This window comes from Elgaria multicarinata, chromosome 3 (genome assembly GCF_023053635.1).
Source record: "Elgaria multicarinata webbii isolate HBS135686 ecotype San Diego chromosome 3, rElgMul1.1.pri, whole genome shotgun sequence".
In the NCBI taxonomy this organism is placed as follows: domain Eukaryota; kingdom Metazoa; phylum Chordata; class Lepidosauria; order Squamata; family Anguidae; genus Elgaria; species Elgaria multicarinata.
In genome coordinates, this window is record NC_086173.1 from 151,379,062 (window position 1) to 151,385,874 (window position 6,813).

Here is a 6,813-nt window from a genome sequence, read left to right on the forward strand (position 1 = left end):
AGGGTGCAGCCGGTAATGACCTCAGGCTGTCGGAGCTACTGTTTTGGAGAAGGCGTTGCTGGACCACCCTCATCGCCTCACAGTTATCAGTGCTGCTGATCATTTCGGACTTCTTTCGTGCACCTGGACTCCAGCCAAATTATCTGGAAATGTCCTGAGAATCCACAAATCCATCAGGCAGAGACCTTTGTGTGGTTTTCCTTATCTGATCTCCAAAGAACTTCATGTGACTCACGAGAATGTAGCTTTTACAGGCCAGGCTACTTTTGCTTGCGGCATTCCAGGATGCTGAAGTTCTACTGTTTCAGCTTTGAGTCACTTCCAGTGCTAGAAGGCATTGGATAATCATACCCGTGGCGTATGTCACGGGTGGGCCAGAAAGTATATCTCCAGAGATTTTGAATTTCAACTCACAACATTCCTGACAATTGGTTGTGCTGGCAGGGTCTTCTGGGAGTTGAAGTTCAAAATTTCTGGAGTTCTACCTTCTGCCTACACCTAGCAGATGTAACAAGAAGCCTCAGATAAGATTAGGCTCCTCAGGCTCAGATCCCAAGATGCAGAGGGAGGAGCTTGGGCCCTAATGGGAGGTGCTTAGCAGATCAGGGGCTAAAGCCTGGTGGAATAGGGGCGGGGCTTCCACATACTTGATGTGGGTGGGCAAAGGATGGCATTTGGCTGGTGGTGCACCTGACAGACATGCGGACCCCCCCCCCCCCAAATGACAAACACACTTATGCCAAGCAGAAAAAGCCGCTCACTTAGTTCTGCCCTCTCATCCTGGGATTTTACTTATTCCTCTGGTCCAAAAACCTTAAATTTCAAGTTAGACCCTGATATCTGGCAACTAAAGTCAGAGCGAGGACTTGATATGTGTTTAAAAGCAAGGCAAGTGGGGAGACAGGAGGGCGATCCAAAGGATGGCTGTGTGGAGAAGATGTAGGGTGGGCTATGTGTCCTCTTTCACAGAGGACAGTCCTCTGTTTGAAGGGATGCCCAGTATTTTGAAGGTGTTCTCTGTTTGCAGGGCTGTCCTATCCAATTCCAGTATAAAAATACTTCCATCCAAAACAAGAGCTGAGCCTTGAAGTCGCTCATCAAGAGTTAATACCTGGGCAGCTGACTGAGCACAACACCCAGGTCATAGAATCATAAAATCATAGAATAGCAAAGTTGGAAGGGTCCTACAAGGCCATCAAGTCCTACCCCCTGCTCAATGCAGGAATCCACCCTAAAGCATCCCTGACAGATGGTTGTCCAGCTGCCTCTTGAAGGCCTCTAGTGTGGGAGAGCCCACAACCTCCCTAGGTGACTGATTCCATTGTCGTACTGCTCTAACAGTCAGGAAGTTTTTCCTGATGTCCATCTGGAATCTGGCTTCCTTTAACTTGAGCCCGTTATTCCGTGTCCTGCACTCTGGGAGGATTGAGAAGAGATCCTGGTCCTCCTCTGTGTGACAACCTTTCAAGTACTTGAAGAGTGCTATCATGTCTCCCCTCAATCTTCTCTTCTCCAGGCAAAACATGCCCAGTTCTTTCAGTCTCTCTTCATAGGGCTTTGTTTCTAGACCCCTGATCATCCTGGCTGCCCTCCTCTGAACACGATCCAGCTTGTCTGTGTCCTTCTTAAATTGTGGAGCCCAGAACTGGATGCAATACTCTAGATGAGGCCTAACCAGGGCCGAATAGGAGGGAACCAGTACCTCACGTGATTTGGTCATCTGGCTGGCCACAGTCTTCCATACTATGGTGTATTAATTGATTATAATAATTATCTCTAAATTTGCCCCTATACATGTAAATTAGCATATGCAAAATTTATGCAAATTGGTATTATATTTTATTCTCTTTTTTGGTGTTGTATTTCCTCTTTCTTTCTTTTTTTGACAATTCAGGAGTGGTCACCCTAGTGGTAGAGTTGGAGGAGCAGAACTGAAAGCAAAATAGGTTTAAGGAAACTGGTAAAAAAAAATTGGTGTAACTATGCCTGTCGAAAATAAATTCATGTATTCATAGAAAATATATTTAATCTTAAAACAAATATGTACACTTAAAATTTAAACAGAATGGTCCACATACAACAAACATCAAACATAGGTCCGTCTAGCTATTCATTCATTCATTCCTTTCCTATATTACCCAATAGTCAAAGCCCTCTGAGCAGAACACAGAATGTAAACCATAATAGAAAACCTTTACCATTAAATAATTTAAAAGTTTTAAAAAATGTTTAAAACTTGGCCCCCCAAAATAACAGTGTTGGTGCCAGATGGAGCTCGTTGCAGGGAGCATTCCACGATTGAAGGGGGCACCACTGAGAAGGCCCTCTCTCTTGTAGCCATCCTCTGAACCTCTCTTGGAGGAGGGCCTCAGATTTTGATTGCAGTGTACGTACGGTGACCCTATGGAAAGGAGGACTGGGCTCCTGTATCTTTAACAGTTGCATAGAAAAGGGAATTTCAGCAGGTGTCATTTGTGTGCATGCAGCACCTGGTGAAATTCCCTCTTCATCACAACCGTTAATGCTGTAGGAGCCCTGCCTTCTTTTGTATCTGGTCAACTGGAGAACTTTTGTTATTGACTGGTATTTAAAGATTGAAAATAAAGACACAAATTGTAACGTTTTAAATATTGTTATAAAAAACCCAGCTCCTTTCCTCATTCTCTTGCAATGACAGCACGCTATTGACTGGTGCAGGGGGCAGCGGGTGGAGGTGAGGCAGTTGAAAAAATGGAAAGGTGAGGCAGCTGGGACTTTCTCCACTTTGTTAATTCTTTATTTTGATATATTAACAGATTTTACTACAAATCATGCTGCTCCCTAAGACAGAAGCACAGGACCCCCAAAACAACAAAACATACCCACAGTTGGGGAGCACAGTCAGAGAGAAAAGGAGTCCACCCAGTTACAGAACTGAAGACTCTGCAGGCTCAGTGGGAAATTATTATTATTATTATTATTATTATTATTATTATTATTATTATTATTATTTAAAAAAACTTGTTTGCAAGCCTGAAGGCGCCTGCTTCAGAGTTTGCAGCGCAACCGAAGCCCTTATTGTGGAAGTGATGACGAAACAATTTCCTTCCTCGTGTTAATTTGGTAATAGGCCATGAGACTGAATTTGCTCTCTCCGCCCAGGTTGGGTTTCTCATCTCTCCGTTCCCCTGAAGTGGGAACTTTGGGCCTTGTGGGTTGGCATTCAAGGCATATTGTGATTGGGAAGCCCCCAAGCTTACAGCCACTGTGTGTGGGAGGGAAGGGAAAGTGTCAGAAATGGCTGGCTGGAAGCAAAAGGCTCCTGTTCAGGTTGATCATAGAATCATAGACTAGTAGAGTTGGAAGGGGCCTATAAGGCCATCAAGTCCAACCCCCTGCTTAATGCAGGAATCTACCTTAAAGCATCCCTGACAGATGGATGTTTGTGTCCTTCTTGTTCCTCTCCACTCACAAAAGAAAAGAAAAGAGCCCGTGTGGAGTAGTGGCTAAAGTGTTGGACTTGGAGTCAGGATGTTAGAGCAGTGCGACAGTGGAATCAGTTACCTAGAACCGGGTTCTAGTCCCCACTTGGCCATGGAAACCCACTGGGTGACTCTGGGCCAGTCGCAGACTCTCAGCCCAACCCACCTCACAGAGTGGTTGTTGTGAGAGGAGGTTTATGTACACCGCCTTGGGTTCCTTGGAGGAAAAAGGCAGGATATAAATGCAACAAATAAATACAAAAATAAAATAAAAAGAACAATGCCGAGATCAACCAACGGGCCAGGCCAGTAGATGCAAAGGGTGGGGTGTGTGGCTGGTTCAGAAGCCATGTCTGGGTTTGGCCTCTTGGACTGCTTCTCAGAACATAACAACTGGCAGGCCCGGCCCTACCATTAGACCAGAGGCGGGCAAACCCTTTTTCTATCAAGGGCTGCATTCCCTCAAGCGTAATCTGTTTGGGGGCTGCATGTTGGTGGTGGGTGGGCCAGAGCAAGCAGTAGGCAGGGTGGTTGCAGATGTCGTAGATGGCTTCGTCCACCTTGAAGGAGCACTCCGAGTGCTCCAAGGTGGCGTGGGTGGTCAGGATGGAGTTGTAGGGCTCCACCGCTGCAGTGGAGATCCGTGGGGCAAGCTATACTGAGAACTCCAGCTTGGATTTCTTTCCAAAGTCAACCGAGAACCTTTCCATTAAGAGAGATGTGAAGCCGGACCCTGTGCCTCCTCCAAAGCTGTGGAAGATCAAAAACCCTTGGAGGCCACTGCACTGGTCAGCCATTTTACGAATGCGATCCAGGACCGTGTCGATGATTTCCTTCCCGATGGTGTAGTGACCCCGGGCGTAGTTGTTGGCAGCATCTTCTTTGCCACTGATCAGCTGCTCAGGGTGGAAGAGTGTGCAGTATCGCCCAGTACGAATTTCGTCTACAACTGTTGGTTCCAGATCTACAAACGCTGCTCTGGGGACGTGCTTTCCTGCTCCCCTTTCACAGAAAAAGGTCTCGAAAGATGAATCCACTTGGCTTGCTACATTGGTATTCAGGATGGCACCATCAGGCAGGATGCCATGTTTTTGGCAATACAGTTCCCAGCAGGCATTGCCCATTTGAACATCAGCCCAACCAATATGGATGGAGAGGCACTCCCTCATTGTGAGAAAAATGGTTAAGTTCTTAGAAGCAAACCCAACCCAACTGGAAGCCTCTACCACCATCAGCTTTTGCTGGATTCTTTATAGCTACCTTGAAAACAATGGGAGAAACAATTCACAGGGTCGATCAGCAAGGACAATGATAGCATTTGCCATCCGCCTCAGACTTCCATGCTTCCTTTGAGTTTGGCTGCAAACCTCACAGTAGTAATGCAAAATATTTGGGGAAGACCTGGTCTTAAAAGGGCAATACAGACCCAATAGCTTATTTATTTTATTTTTATTTATTTATTGCATTTATATCCTGCCTTTTTTTCTTCAAGGAATTCAAGGTCCTCCTCTCCATTTTATCCTCACAACAATCACTGCTATGTGAGGTAGGTTGGGCTGAGGGTCTGTGACAGGCCCCAAAACCACCCAGTGAGCTACCACGGCTGACAGGGGGGACTAGCTGGAAAAAGTGCAGGAAAGGGCAACTAAAATAATCAAGGGACTGGAGCATCTCCCCTACGAGGGGAGGTTACAACAGCTGGGATTGTTCAGCTTGGAAAAAGGGAGGCTGAGGGGAGACCTGACAGAGCTATACAAAATTATGCATCGTGTGGAGAACGTGGACAGGGAGACGTTTTTCTCCCTCTCTCATAATACTAGAACCCAATGGGGTCATCCATGAACCTGATTGGTGGGAGATTCACGGCAATTAAAAGGAAGGACTTCTTCACGCAACGCAGAGTTAAACTATGGAATTCGCTACCACAAGATGTGGTGATGGCCACTAATTTGGATGGCTTTAAAAGGGGCTCAGATACATTCCTAGAGGAGAAGGCTATCAGTGGCTAATAGCCCTGATGGCTATGTGCAACCTTCAGTATCTGAGGCAGTAAGCCTCTATACACTAGTTTCTGGGGAACATGGGTGGGAGGGTGTTGTTGCGCTGTGTCCTGCTTGTTGGTCCCTGGTTGACTGCTGGTTGGCCCCTGCATGATCTCCACTGCAGTGATGGAGCCCTGGTTGACTGCTGGTGGAGCCCTGGTTGACTCTTCTTAGAGCCAGCAAGACTCTTCTGGTTCTTAGAACCCAGATCTCCGGAGTCCCTGTCCCACACTCTAGCCACTGCACCACCTTGGCTCTCTTCTAAAAAGATCTGCTTGTAGTGGAGATGAAAATGGGTGATATGGACCGACACAGCTGCCTGCATGTTAGGACTCTCCTTGGGGGGCCGGGGGGGGGGGGGGCTATGGGGAATGTCAGGATGAGAGCTTACACTGCACCACCTCTGCCACTGCACTGCAGCACCTGTCTGAGTGAGGCACCAGGGCGAGAGGTGATGGGATAGCATTGATGAGGTTGGACAGCTGACCTGTATGCCACACAGATGGCCCTGCACCACCTTTGCTAGCCTGTTACCCTCAGGCCAGGTGCCTTGAAGAACACTGCCCCGTTACTAGTATTGAAGTCGGATTGAACTGCCAGTCCAGTCGGCTTGTGTATGTGGAATGGGAGGCAGGCTGCTCTAGGCCAGGCCAGGCCAAAACTCGGGTGAATCTGGGGATTTCCCTCTTTGTACCTGTTGTTTTCTCCCTGCCTCTTCACCCTTCTTCTTTCCTTCCTGCCCCAGGTGACAGCGAAGCTATTTTTAGGACCCAGATTTTCCCAAGAGGTGTTTCAACCTGCATGGCAATCAGGAACTCCTTGTGCATCCGTGGCAGCTACACCCCCACCCAACCCCATCCTATCTCAGGGACAGCGTAAGTGTGCGATGCAGCTGGGCCCTCCCTTGTAGGCCTACACCCCACCCACCGGCATATGTTTCCCAGGCGAGGCAAGAGGCGTGTAAGGGCTTTGATACACATGTCCCTGTAGGTAGCTGCTGCCAAAAACCATGAAGTGAAGCAATTAAATTCTTCATGGAAATGCCCAGGTGTCTGGGGATTGGCATTTAAATCAGCTGAGCTGTCCGTGACCTCAGCGCCACAAGCTGGATTGGCAGGTCTCGTCTGAGCCTCCACATGGGCCTCTTCCAGCCTCTCCGATCACACACTCAATGAACGTAAGAAGAGCTGTGCTGGATCGGACCATAGACCTCCCTAGTCCAGCATTCTGTCAGATGCCTCAATGAGAAACCCACAAGTAGGGGGCTGTCTTCACAGCGCTGGGTTGACGCCGACTCCCTCTGAAACTCT

The 6,813-nt window shown here is 47.8% G+C and overlaps 1 pseudogene; it reads right to left on the bottom strand.

Moving 5' to 3' along the window:
- Positions 1-304: 304 nt before the first annotated feature.
- Positions 305-4,630, bottom strand: LOC134395554 (tubulin alpha-4A chain-like; annotated as a pseudogene).
- Positions 4,631-6,813: the final 2,183 nt, after the last annotated feature.